Below are 13851 nucleotides of genomic sequence, written 5' to 3' on the forward strand. Positions count from 1 at the left end.
ATTCTCCAAGACGATGAAGAACATAGCATTATTTGCACATTGTGCAGCATTAGTGTTCTGTAGAGCGTATTTTGGTAAATTCAGCTCTAGCTATAATTTAGGAGCTTCAAAAAATATGTTGATCTGCTCTGAAACTTTTTTTATAATGTGTGCTATGGAGCATGCAATGGGAGCATAGGTCTGGAAATGACAGTGATATCACCTATTTGTCAAAGCAGTAATGTTTTGCCCTGCTAAGTACAGAAAAAGAGACGAATGACTTATAAGGTTCATACTTTCTGGAATAACATTGACTCTGCCCATCTTAGACAACTCTTAACATTTTACTGCTCCGTTTTACTATTTATCGATTTTAAGGGAAAAAAGAAGACAGCTGGCAAGGAAAAGAAATATTGTTGTGGGCAAACATTATAAAATGACATAATGGATATTAAAACACTATAAATACTTAGTTCTTATTTTCTACTGCACTAATACCAACCTGGTTTTATGTTATTTCAAATATCAACATTTCCGGCACTATATTCAGTGGATGTTAATGAATGTGGCTCAAAAGAAAAGTGACTCCATTGTCAAGTAAGTTGAGGAAATGGTGTTAGAAAAGTTATAGCAGGTCTTGTTACCACATGAGTGTTTTGAGTAATAATGATAGCACGTATCTATGAAGTACTATATTATCAGGTCTACTTCTTTTTTTTGTTTTGTTTTGTTTTTGTTTTTTGGTTTTGTTTTTGTTTTTTCTTTTTGTTTGTTTTTGTTGTTGTTTTATTATTATACTTTAAGTTCTAGGGTACATGTGCACAACGTGCAGGTTTGTTACATATGTATACATGTGCCATGTTGGTGTGCTGCACCCATTAACTCGTCATTTACATTAGGTATATCTCCTAATGCTATCCCTCCCCGCTCCCACCTCCCCACAATAGGACCCAGTGTGTGATGTTCCCCTTCCTGTGTCCAAGTGGGTCTACTTCTAAGTTCTCCATGCATTATCTCATGTTATTCTTAGAACAACTCTATGGTGTAGATACTATTATAACAGTTTATAAATGGGAAAATGGAGGCACAGACAAGTTACCTAACAGGTTCAGCTACTCAGTTAGCAAGTGGCAGAGCCAGGCTCCTTTGTCTGGCGGTCTCATCCAGAGCCCAAACATGTAACCATTATATCACACCCTCAAGCACTGGGGACTCATGACACATGCAAATATTGTCATTTATCACAATTATCTAAGAGAGCAGGCAATGTTTTGCTTCCTGGGCTTAATTTACAACAGAACATCTTCTTTCAGGAACATCTATCAATATCTCTCAAAATTGGTATTTATCAGAATACAGGACAAGAAAGAACAAATTGCTTTTATAGCCCATGTCCAGCATTCATAACAATGAGAATCAATTGAAATAATCACAATTGAAAAATCTAAAGGACTTTAGAGTCTAGTCTTCTTCCACCAAATAGGACTATGCCTATCTGAGAAACTTTTAAAATTAATTACAGAAAGAACACTAGGCTTTTTGCCTCGACACAGCTAAGTGGAAACACCTATTGCAAAACTCCCTAGGTTTGTGACCTTGGGCATATTGTTTGACTCCTCTGAATCTCAGATTCCTCAAATGTGAAATGGGGGTAAGATCTGACCCACAGTATTTTGTGAAGGTTAAATTAGATGATAAAGCAAAGGAGAGAAATGTGGTCCCGGGTGCTTAAGAATTCAGCAAAAATCCCACTTCCCTTTTCACTTTCCTATTTGTAACAACCTCCAGAAAAATTTTCTAAAATTGCCCAAGTATACCTATTAGGCCTTGTTTGTCAAAACAATACTAATAAAGTTGAAATCATAAACTGTACTTAAAAAAATTCTGATGAATCACAAATAGTAGCACTATTCCATTTATTCAGAGCAAGTCAGCCTGTAATTTTTTTCAGTATTAAAGCACACACACAGAGCATATTTTTATTTTAGAGATTATTGCTGAAGAAAACTCTTAGTTATAAAACCCCAACACCTTTTCACCCAAACCCATGGGACACCCTGACACAGGGCATGCTTATTTCATCATGGAGGCAGTTGATGTTAAAAATTTGTTTCAGAAACTGTCTTTTCAAATATTGTCATCCCTTAGAAAGCTGAGTAGTACTGTGGGTACTATTGCACAATGGTTTTCATTGCCTTATGTGTCTCTAAAATGACTCAATAAGTTCAAACAAGACAGTATTGATCGACAGAGGATAAACACTATTTTATCTTATTCACAGAAACAGTAACCAGGCTGCTGCAAAGTGCAGCTCTCACAATCCAACTGCCCCCAGGAAAAGCATCTGGAAAAGGAGCAGCACCCTTGCGGTGACATTCCATATTAGAAATCTGTATCCCATCTGCTCCTTGGCCTGATCCTGTAAAATCCGAAGAGTTATTAACAAATGTTTGCTGCTGATTCAACCAGGAAAGCTAGTTCATTGTTTTATTTCATCAAATCTACTCCAACTAGGTTATCAGTTTTTTGTTGTTGTTGTTTGTTTGAGATGGAATATCGTTCTGTTGCCTAGGCTGGAGTGCAGTGGTACAATCTCAGCTCATCAGAACCTCCGCCTCCTGGGTTCAAGTGATTCTACTGCCTCAGCCTCCCGAGTAGCTGGGATTACAGGTGCACACCACCATGCCCAACTAATTTTTGTATTTTTAGTAGAGACGAGGTTTCATTATGTTGGCCAGACTGGTCTCGAACTCCTGACCTCGTGATCTGCTTGCCTCGGCCTCCCAAAGTGCTGGGATTACAGGTGTGAGCCACCACGTGCATCCTAGGTTATCAGTTTTAATGACCACTTAGAATTTTTAATTTGATAAACTAAAATTTTGTATTGGATATTTTTTATTGATGCAATCCAAAAATTAAAACATGTCCTTTTGTAAAAAAATTATTGTCTTGACTAAAACATGCTGGTATCTTGAGAGCTCTAATTTGATTTCTTTTAAACATATGTAAGCTAAGATATTTTTCCTACATAGATTTATATGTGGAGTTTTATGCATATATGTATTAATCACATGGAGAACATTTTCCAAATTTGTTTATTCAATAGGAATTGGTCCCTGGTAATATTAAGAGGGAAATATTAATAAGGATATAAGATAAATCCCTCTGATTTGCACAGTTAGGTGCAATGCTCTGCTCCAGACATAATATGACTAAAGAGAATTAGCTCATGACAATTTAGGCAGACAGAATGTCTAAGAGAGCAGATTGGTTTGTAATTCTATAAAATCTCACTTGCAATGATGTAGTGATGCCTTCTCTTCCTCCAGCAATTAAAAAATAATCATTGCTTTAGGATGCCCAATTGATTTAAAAATCACTAGGTTGAAGTAGTAGAACTAACTACAACAATACCTTATTTCTATAGGATATTCTAGTTTATAAAGCTTTTCATATAGTACTTATATAGATTTTTAATGGCAAATTTCTTCATAGTTGATGTCAATTCAGTATGTCTAGTTTCTTCAAGGTAACTGTGTCAATATTCACCATTCCAATTGTACAAATCTGATTAACTGAAAGATGCTCCCACCTAACATTTATAAGCCCAACTCTGTTTATGTAGCGCAATGATGATTAGGTAGTGGGCCTTCAACATCTTCACTGGACATTAATGTGTCTATCAATTAAGAGGTTAGATGAGGACAGGCGCAGTGGCTCATGCCTGTAATTCCAGCACTTTGGGAGGCCAAGGTCGGCAGATCACCTGAGGTCAGGCTAATATGGTGAAACCCTGTCTCTAGAAAAATACAAAAATTAGCCAGGCGTGGTGGTGGGTGCCTATAATCCCAGCTACCCGGGAGGCTGAGGCAGGAGAATCGCTTGAATCCAGTAGGCAGAGGTTGCAGTGAACCTAGATCATGCCATTGCACTCCAGCCTGGGCAACAGAGTGAGACTCAATCTCAAAAAAAAAAAAAAAAAAAAAGAAAAGAAAAGAAAGAAAGAAAGAAAAAGAGGTAAATGAAAACAGTGAAGAGCGGACATATGGGTTCATGTGGAAGGTGAGAGAAGAACCACTCCCATATGGGACCTAGAAGAAAATAGCCCTAAAAAGATGTAATTATAACTCAATCCAGATGCTGTAACTAACACAGTGAAAGATATAAAGGAACAGAGGTTTATAAAATCTCCTACCTGCCTGGCAGGGGACTGGCAAAGCATTGTGTACAAATGAAATTTTTTATTTCTATTGATTTTAGTATTCTTCTATCCAGCTCTTCTATTGGGATTCTGCTTAGTGCTTATCTTTCCAGCTGGGGCTTTCAGCATGAACTAAATAGTACTTTAAATTATTAGGTGTAATTAAACCCTAATGCCTCTGACTTTTTGCAATGGAAGTCAGAAATCAAAATCTGGTTCCATGGGGAGAAAAGTGTGTTGACACATATAGATGTTCATCTCAGGAATCCTCTTTCTAACCTTCTTTTCTGAAGATCCCTAACAACCCCTCACCATTCATGTATTTATTACCAACTAATTATAATTGGCACTCTATGATGATGATAACGATGATGTGAATAAAAGCCCTTACATCCTGTTACATCCTGCCACATGCCAGGCACATAGGTTAACTCATTTAATCCTCCATCACTCTATGGAATGGGTACTATTGCTACTCCATTTTTCCCGTGAAGCAACTACGGCTTAGGGACACACAGAAACTTGCCCCAGGTCACACCACTAGTAAGTGGTGTCGGAGGGGCTCCAGGCAGTCTGGCACAGGCCACCCTGCGAACAAAGGACAAATGGAACACTGGGAAGCATCGAGGCTTAGAACTAGAAGAAAACTTTTGAGATCCTTTACGTGACAGAGAAAAGCAAGTTGGCTTCCCCAAGTTAGGTTTTTGTTAGAACGACAACCCAAGGGCAGAACCCGAACCCTCAGGGGGGACTCTTCCATTGTACCACTTCCCACTGTATAGCATGTCTAATTCAGGCCGATTCTCTATGAAAATTCTGAGAGATGAATTACTAGAACCCCTGTGGTTACAGAGGAATACTCCATTCACTCCAAGACTCACCTTCCTTGATGTGCCCAGACTCATGAACTGACGTAGCCAGAGACGTAGCCTTTAACTAAGGAGACCCATTCTGTGACTTGGAGAGACTGAGAGGCCCACATCACAGAGGAAATACATGCAGACACAGGCATGGATATGGTTTAGCTTTTTGTCCCCACCCAAATCTCATCTTGAACTGCAATCCTTAGACCTGTAGGAAAGAACCTGGTGGGAAGTGATAGGATTATGGGGGTGGTTTCCTCCAGCTTTTTTCATGATAATGAGTGAATTCTCATGAGATCTCATGAGGTGGTTTTGTAAGTGTTCGACTTTCCTCCTGAACACGCTACTTCTCTTTCCTGCTGTCATGTAAGAAGGCCCAAGCTTGCTTCCCCTTTGCCTTCCACCATGATTGTGAGTTTCCTGAGGCCTCCCCAGCCATGCAGAATTGTGAGTCAATTAAACCTCTTTTCTTTATAAATTATCCAGTCTCAGGTATTCCTTTATAGTGATGTGAGAACGGGCTAATACAGGCACCATGAACATAGTGACAGGATAAACCACGGAGACATTGCTAAAAATACAAAGTAATTGTCATAAATGACTTGGTTGCCTTACACTCAAATTCTGTTAGTGTCTGAAGAGGACATAGCACCTCCTACCTGGAGGACATACCGTTTTCCCCATGGAAAAAATAATTGGGCTGCTAGGTCTGTATCTGCTAAGGGAGCCCCATATTTAAACTGACCTAATTTAGAACTTTAAATTGAGACTCAGATGCCCCCAAATAGCAGCTCCACCAACCTGAATAGAGTTATTCATTTAGAATAAGAGTTTGTTTCCATAAGTTTTGTTAAAATACAAATCAGTTGGGATGTAGGGTGTGAGCGATAGAGACTAAAATCGCTTAACAGAGTAGCCTGGCAAAGCCTTGTGGGAAGCAAGTTTTGATGATGGGGAAGAGAAGATGTCAAGAGCAGATGGTCCAGGGAGGAAGTGTCACAAGTAACTTGGGGGTGATATAAGGGACATGAGTAGCAGGTATTTGTCCGATCTTTAAGGAATAATTAACTTATTAGAGAATTTTGTCAATAAAGTCATTTGAGTATCACACTTGCAAGATACTAATTCATCCATGTCTAGTTTTCTCATTATTTCACAGATATTTAACAGGTGCATTGACTTGAATTAACATCATGCAGGAAATGCCATTATATGAACCCTTAAGATATTTTAAGAGAAAAACGTATAATGCCTGGAAACTCTTAGTTTTCTCTGACATTTAAAAACAGCTGTAAAGTTAAATCCTTTCTATAATAATTTAGTAACTCAGAATTGCAAAGGATTTCCTAAAACCCAAGGATCCAAAGCTCTGACCTGTGGTGTTGGCATAGCAGAGTGAGAGATAAATGACATGTTCAAGCAGAAGGCTCTGGACCCAGAATGCTTGGATACAAATTCTGACTCTACCACTTGCTACAGTTTCACTCTAGGCAAAGTACTGAACTCTGTGACTATTTCCTCTTCTGTAAAGTCAGGGTTGTTTTAATAATTAGATCAGAAATTATAAAGTGCTTAGAGTAATACTAAGCAAGTGTGCATAAACTTTAGCCATTTAGCTATAACTCTTATCATATTTCTATGTTGATTACAAAATGCTTTACTAGAGGAAAATAGATGAGAAAGAGGCCATGAGGTAAAAATGTAGAGTGCTTTTTAGAGTAGAATGAGCTTAGAAATTAACCCTATCCCCATCACTGGCTTGCAGTGGAAATTTGAAACAGTCTCTCCCTAATTTTCTTGTAGTGTTTTTTTTCTTTTTTTTCTTTTTTTTAAGAGTCTCATTCCATCTCCCAGGCTGGAGTGCAGTGGTGCAATCTCGGCTCACTGCAACCTCTGCTTCCCCAGTTCAAGTAATTCTCCTACCTCAGCCTCTTGAGGAGTTGGGACTACAAGCGTGTGCCATCACGCCCGGCTAATTTTTTGTATTTTTAGTAGAGACAGAGTTTTGCTGTGTTAGCCAGGATGGTCTTGAACTCCTGACCTCATGATCCTCCTGCCTCAGCCTCCCAAAGTGCTGGGATTACAGGCACCTGGCCCTCTTTCAGTTTTTTTTCTAAGACAGAGACACTCCCTATCACAGACAGGGTCTTCTAAATTAGTACAGAATGATTTGAAGGAACCTGGGTAATTATCAGAGGAAGCAAAAGAGAAATACAGATCCTCACACCAGAAAGCAAAGCTCTAAGACTTTATCATTTTCATCGTTATGAAAGAAAAGATCAGTACTCAAAGCCACTTATGATGATGCATGAAAATTAGTATAAAATCAGAACAAATATAATATGGCTTTTAAAATAGAAACATAAGGCTATCTTTCCTTACAAGTGTCAGATTGCTTCTGTGCCACTGTAACACAGATGGATTTTTTTAAGCTTCAATCAGAGATCAAATATATTCCATTAGTCGGTGATTGACAGACTTGGTGAAAACTGAGTTTTCGACTTAAACTTCTCCAAACTGTCGAGAAAACCACATGCAGCAACTAAGTTCAGAAGGTCAGAGTCTCAGGCTAAAAAGAGAGGGAGAAACCTAACACTAGAAGAAGAATGAATGAAATAGAGCACACACAGCTCATTAGGTCTCTATAATATACCACGCAAATCATTGGTACCAGGACTATCGAATAATCAACTGCTTTTAAGCTGAAGAATATCTACATTGTATGCCATGATTACTGCTTTACCGATTCATAAGACAACTTAAAAATTAAACATATACACAAAGACATTCTACTTTTCTCATTAGTCCATGCCGTTCTATAATTTCTAAGTTCTGCCAACTCTGTTTCCCAGGAATCTTCTAGAAGTCAGGCATTTTGGGAATAGCTGAGTATCATAACTGAATAAAGACACCACAACAGTCACCTGTAGTAGTCAGATCTTACAGGTACTAGAACAATAACAGCACAAAGACAGAGTTATGTGTATGTATTAGTCAGCATTCTCTAGAAAAAACATAATATATGTATATATAGGCAATAAATTTATACATGCATAAAACACATAAATATATAAATTTATGTAAATATATGTATAAATATGTAATACTACACATATAAATACAAATAAAGAGATTTATTCTATGGGATTGGCTCATGCAATTATAGAAGCAGAAGTCCCAAGATTTGCAGTAAGCAAGCTGGAGATTCAGGGGAGCCCATGCATAGTTCCAGCCCAAGTCCAAAGGTTTGAAACCCAGAAAAGTCAATGATATAAGTTCCAGTCCAGAAGCCATCAGGTTAGAGATGCAAGAAGAGCCAATATTTCAAGTCCAAAGATCAGGAAAGGCCAATGTCACTGCTCTGTCATGCAGGCTGAGCTCCCTCTTACTCAGTTTTTATGTTTTATTCAGGTCTTCGGTTGATTGGATGAGGCCCGCTCACATTGCATCTGCTGTTAAAATTTTCCAAGATCTTTTTGGGGTGAAAAAATCTATCATTCATCTTTCAATCTTCAGTGTTGACAAGGACAGGACATTTATGAGTATTCCTGTTTCTGAGTTTCTGATAAGCTTGTCCAAGTTGAGCACAGGCTGGAAAATTTATAAGAGAGTATTGGAGGCAGAGCAGTGACAAAAGGAAAGAGGCATATACAAAGGTCTCTTGTGTGATGTTGTGCTGTAAACACTGACCTCTCAGAGTTTATTCACCCCTGTGTATATATACATATTCATGTCTGCACATGTGTGCTAGTACCCTTATACATCTATACATACACACAATCACATATACCCGAGACCTAATGGAATAGACATGAATTTGGCTTAGCCAGGGAAATTATAGAAAGAATAATGGGAATTCTAGGCATGTGGGAAATGGGAAACAAGGACAAAGGCACCTAGATAAAATAAAAAGCAACTGGTGTGCCCAGGAGACCTGATGGACTTGAGCATGGAATAGCTCCAGACTTGCATTGAAAGAAAATCAGGAAAGTCAAGTTAGGACCAGGTCATGGCAGGCACTGAATGTCAGGCTAAGGGGCTGAACTGTTTCTTGCTAGTTAGTGATGGGTCCAGTGAAAGATTTAGGGCAGGAGAATACTAGAGGAAATATTTTAGGGAGATTGATCTTCCAGTGGTGTGTAGAACAGATATGCCATGCCTACAGGGTAGTAAGCAGTGACGTGTCTTTCACTCTACACTTTAGCCAAGCTCAGGTTAAGTCCAATAATGGAAGATGGGGTGGGAAATAGAGCTAGGAGTGTAGAGGGGGCAACAGGTAAGGATACATATGTACCGAAAGCAGAAAACATGTTAAGATCTAGGCTTCATGAGATGCCTATATTGAAGATTGCTCTGGATAAAGAGACTGTTAGGACTTCAGAGTTAGAATTCATAGCAATTCACAGAACTGCTCAGGCTCTTCATTATTCACCTAACTCAACTTTCCTACATCTGCTCCTTTCTCATAAGAGCTTTCCTTGCTCTCTGTCCTTTTTCTACCCCACAGCTTTTGCTTCCTTTCCATACATAGAACCACACAACAAGTATTAGTTGTATGCATGCAGTGGTCATATAAATATCTTATTGGCTAGTCCTCATCAAAACTAAGTTGAAAGAAATCATTTGAGCCAGAATCTACTAAGAGTCAGATTTTTTAAGGTAGTTCAAGGTTTTTATTTATAAATACTAACAACTAGGAGAACATTTACTCATTAGAAATGATGAAAACATAGACAAAACAATTATTACAGAAAATTTTGAATTATTCTTTTCTCCTGCTATCTAATTTCTACCTTTCTCATGTAGTCTTTTTCTTTTTAATTAGATTTTTTATGTGAGTATATGGCCCATTTATTTGGCAGGTGGAATAAATTCAATTACTCTCAATTGTTTTGTTTGACCTGTAACATGTATAAGTTAGAGCTTAAGTCAGCTGTTCTAGATGCAACTGCATATTGTTATCACCTGAGAAGCTTTAAAATCTATCATTTCCTGGGCCCCATTCCAAACCAGCTGAATCAGAATCCTTCCAGGGGTGGGGAAGATGATGCCTAAGCACAGGTGATTCTACCATGAGTCCAGGCAGGGAGCCGGTTTTTGTGCACAGATTCTGTATGTCATAGCTATCAGCACCTGGCTCTGCTGTGGCTGTTCTTAAGTGATCTTTTAATGCCAATTGGGAGTATGTTTTAATAGTGGTACAATATTTTAAGAATAAGGGTTTAAAGCAAGTTATTGCAAGTAACAGTTAAGGGATTTACTCAAACTGGACACAACCTCTGTTGGAGCAGATTACAGTGAAGTTTTGAGGGCATGGGATAAAAAAGAGGAAGGAGAGATTTAATGGAATGAACATTATTTGCTAAAATTTAAGAACGCTTGCAGTTAAATCTCGTGCTATTTTTGACAAGATGTGCACAGGTGCATAGGTGAATGCTTCCTCTTCTGGTATTTCCTTGTGTAATTTATAGTTCAAACTAAATCCTAGGGATTGAAAGTGCTTCTCATTGATATTTAAAGGGCATTTTAAACCAGTGGAAAAATGTCTTTCTAAACAGATAAAATGTACCTTTATAAAATCCACTTAATGAGAATATGCTAAAAAGCAAGATGTGTTTCTATTGGATCATAAATTATACAATTTTAAACAAGTTTTAAAATGAAAGTAAATTGTTTCAACTATTTGAAATTACTTTTTCCTCAAACAAAACAAAAGAAATTTCTAGATGTCAGGATTGTTTTGCAAAAATGATGATCTGATGATCTGTTGGCCAGATTAATATGCTTAACTTTCCTAAGAGTTAAGGTGACATTATTCCTTTAATGAGCTTGTATATGATTTCTGATTTGACATAGTTTTTTAAAAATTGGGAAAACATGCCTTCTCTACCCCTTGCATGTTTTAATGCCCTGATTTAATACTGGTGTGTGTGCATATGTGCATATACACAGATAAACACATATATACACAAACACATATTAAAATTATAATAAAATAATCATTTGTTCATTATATATTTGCTTGTTCTTTTTCTCTGATAAACTCTAAGACAGTGGTTCCTATGGTACTTTTTTTCTCTGATATAGTTTTTCTTTTCTCTATAGATATTTTCACTACAGTGCAATTTTTCCAGTATCTTAGGTTTTGCTATCTTAAGTTACTCTACTTAGGACTCAGTAGGATTCCAAATAGGGTGGTATATAGATTTTAAACCTCAACAAACAGTAATCAAACATCAGCTAGCCCTATACATCCTTGCAAAAATAACAATTTATTTAGAAATTGTATCAGCATTACTCCTTCACAACATTTAATATCTTATCTTAAAAGTTCAATATACATGTCAGATGGATTCAGAAACTTCTTTAGCCATAGATGTCACCAAAAGAGCAGGAAAGAGAACAAAAAAATTAAAGAATAAAACAGAAAAGGAAATAGAAGAAGGAAAAATGAATTATATGAACATTTGAGAATGGAGAGAGAGAAGACCCTACTCATTCCCTGTGTGTAGCTGTGTGTAACACAACTACACAAAGTAGTTGTGTTGGGTGTCTTGAGAAGCACTTGAGGCTTTGATTACCTCCACTGCAACCTCATGAGATATTTGGTCTATAGACAATTTCTTCCTCTCTTGCTATCTACAATCCGGAAGAACTAAAGATCAGTGGAAAGAAGAATCAACATCTTAAATAATTTAAATGGCTGGGCACAGTGGCTCACACCTGTAATCCCAGCATTTTGGGAGGCTGAGGCGGGTGGATCACCAGAGGTCAGGAGTTCAAGACCAGCCTGGCCAACATGGCAAAACCCCGTCTCTACTAAAAATACAAAAATTAGCCTAGCATAGTGGCATGCATCTGTAATCCCAGCTACTCGGGAGGCTGAGGCAGGAGAATTTCTTGAACCCAGGAGGAGGAGGTTGCAGTGAGCTGAGATCACCCCACCACACTCCAGCCTGGGTGATAGAGCGAGATTCTGTCTTTTAAAAAAACAAAAGAATTTAAATATAAGAATAAAAGTAATCACGAAAGCTGAGCCAGATCTTGCCAAATGATACATTACTTGGTAAACCACGAAGGTGCCACACTTGTCAAGGAGTAACATTTCAATGAGATGTGACTCAGTGCATAGCAGACAGCTGGGTCCATTTGGACCATATCCACAGGGGGTCAATCCTTGATATGTCCGAGTGAAGCATCAGACAATCCACCCACAACACTCCTCAAAGGAGCTGTTACCATAGTTCACTTTCATTCTGGCAAAGAGGCTAAGTTACCATAGTGCTTCAGATGCTCCAGACCATGTGTCCCTAAGGAAGAGAATGTGGACCACAGCATCACCCTCATCGGCTCATTATGGTGTCCTGTGTTCTTCACAGCAACACTTTAAGGAAGGCAGGGTAGCTATAATCTCCACACCTCCTGCCTAATTTTTTTTAACATGAGGAAACTGGAAAGAAGTAAAATTAGTAATTAGGAACACAATCTTAGCCTCCAGGCTACCTAAATTCAAATCATCTGTCTGCCACTCATTATCAGTGTAAACTTGAGCACTTTAACCTCTCTATTCCTTGATTTATTACCCGTATCATAGGAATAATAATAGCTACACAACTGAGCTTTTATGAGGATTAAATGAATTATGTTTAAAATTTTCAGAACATAGCATATGTGTTCAGTAAATGTTAGCTATGTTTATTATTCTTATTTAAAATATTTTTAAATATTGCCACATAATAGGCAAAAAAATGTTATCTTGGTTTTTTGTTTTGCCTTTTCCTGATCACTAAAGATTATCATTTTTAAATCATAAGTTTATAAGCTATTTTGATTTCATTTCTTTAAATCGACTGTTCATTTCCTTTGCTCATTTGTCCACTGATTTGTGTCCATTATTTATTTAAAAGTAGTCTGTATATTACAGATAATATTTCTCCATCTACTATATAAATAACAATTATTCTCTTCCAGTCTGTGGGCTTTTAAAATTTCACTTATTTTGCCATGACAGAAGTTTGTAATACTTTTGTAATCAAATCTGCTAGTCTTTTCTTTTATGGTTCTTGATATGCTTGGTTCAGAAGACCTTCTGTACCATGAGATTATAAAAACACGCCTACATTTTCTTCTGGAAGTTACACAATGTTTTTAAAGGTTATTTCTTTATTCTAGTTAGAATGCTGGCATGTTATGAGGTGATATGCCCACTTTATTTTTTTTCTCAAATTGTTTATGATCCCCCTATGAATTTGAAATAGCACTTATTGGTGAATTCCAGTATAAACAAAACTATGGGTCCAGAGTTTTTATTTTACTCCATTCATCTGGTTCTCTATTTCTATGCTTGTTTTAATCTTAACTGTTAATTAGGGTGGTTCCAAATCATTATTAACTTTCAATATAGTTATGGCATTTATTGCACATTGTTCCTGCCAGGTGAACTTTGAAATCAATTTGTCAAATTTCAGAATAATTTCATTGGACTTTAAATTAGAATTGCATTAAGGCAATAATCTGGGAAAAACTGATCCTTTTACATCAATAAGGCTTCCATTTCTTAAGGCCTTTAGATTTTTCAGTCAAATTTTATCATTTTTATATAGGTTTTAAATATTTCTTATTAAGTTATTCATATTTTATGTTTTTATTCTATTGTTTAGACCTTATTATACTTCACTTGTTATTTCTGTTAAATACAGAACATTTATAAGTTCTTTGCAGTAGTCTTTCATTAGTTTCAATTGTATTATATAGTTGATTTACTTGTTTTTAATGAGAATAAATGATTATGGTGTTTCATTACTAAGT

At 37.1% G+C, this 13851-nt stretch overlaps 1 protein-coding gene across 2 annotated transcripts in view; it reads left to right on the forward strand.

The window, feature by feature from the left end:
• The window catches only part of A1CF (APOBEC1 complementation factor), a 78912-nt gene that overhangs the window by 996 nt on the left and 64065 nt on the right, over positions 1–13851 (forward strand). The gene's annotated exons all lie outside the window — the stretch shown is intronic.

The sequence above is a fragment of the Trachypithecus francoisi genome, unplaced genomic scaffold (genome assembly GCF_009764315.1).
Source record: "Trachypithecus francoisi isolate TF-2019V2 unplaced genomic scaffold, Tfra_2.0 Contig00586, whole genome shotgun sequence".
In the NCBI taxonomy this organism is placed as follows: Eukaryota; Metazoa; Chordata; class Mammalia; order Primates; family Cercopithecidae; genus Trachypithecus; species Trachypithecus francoisi.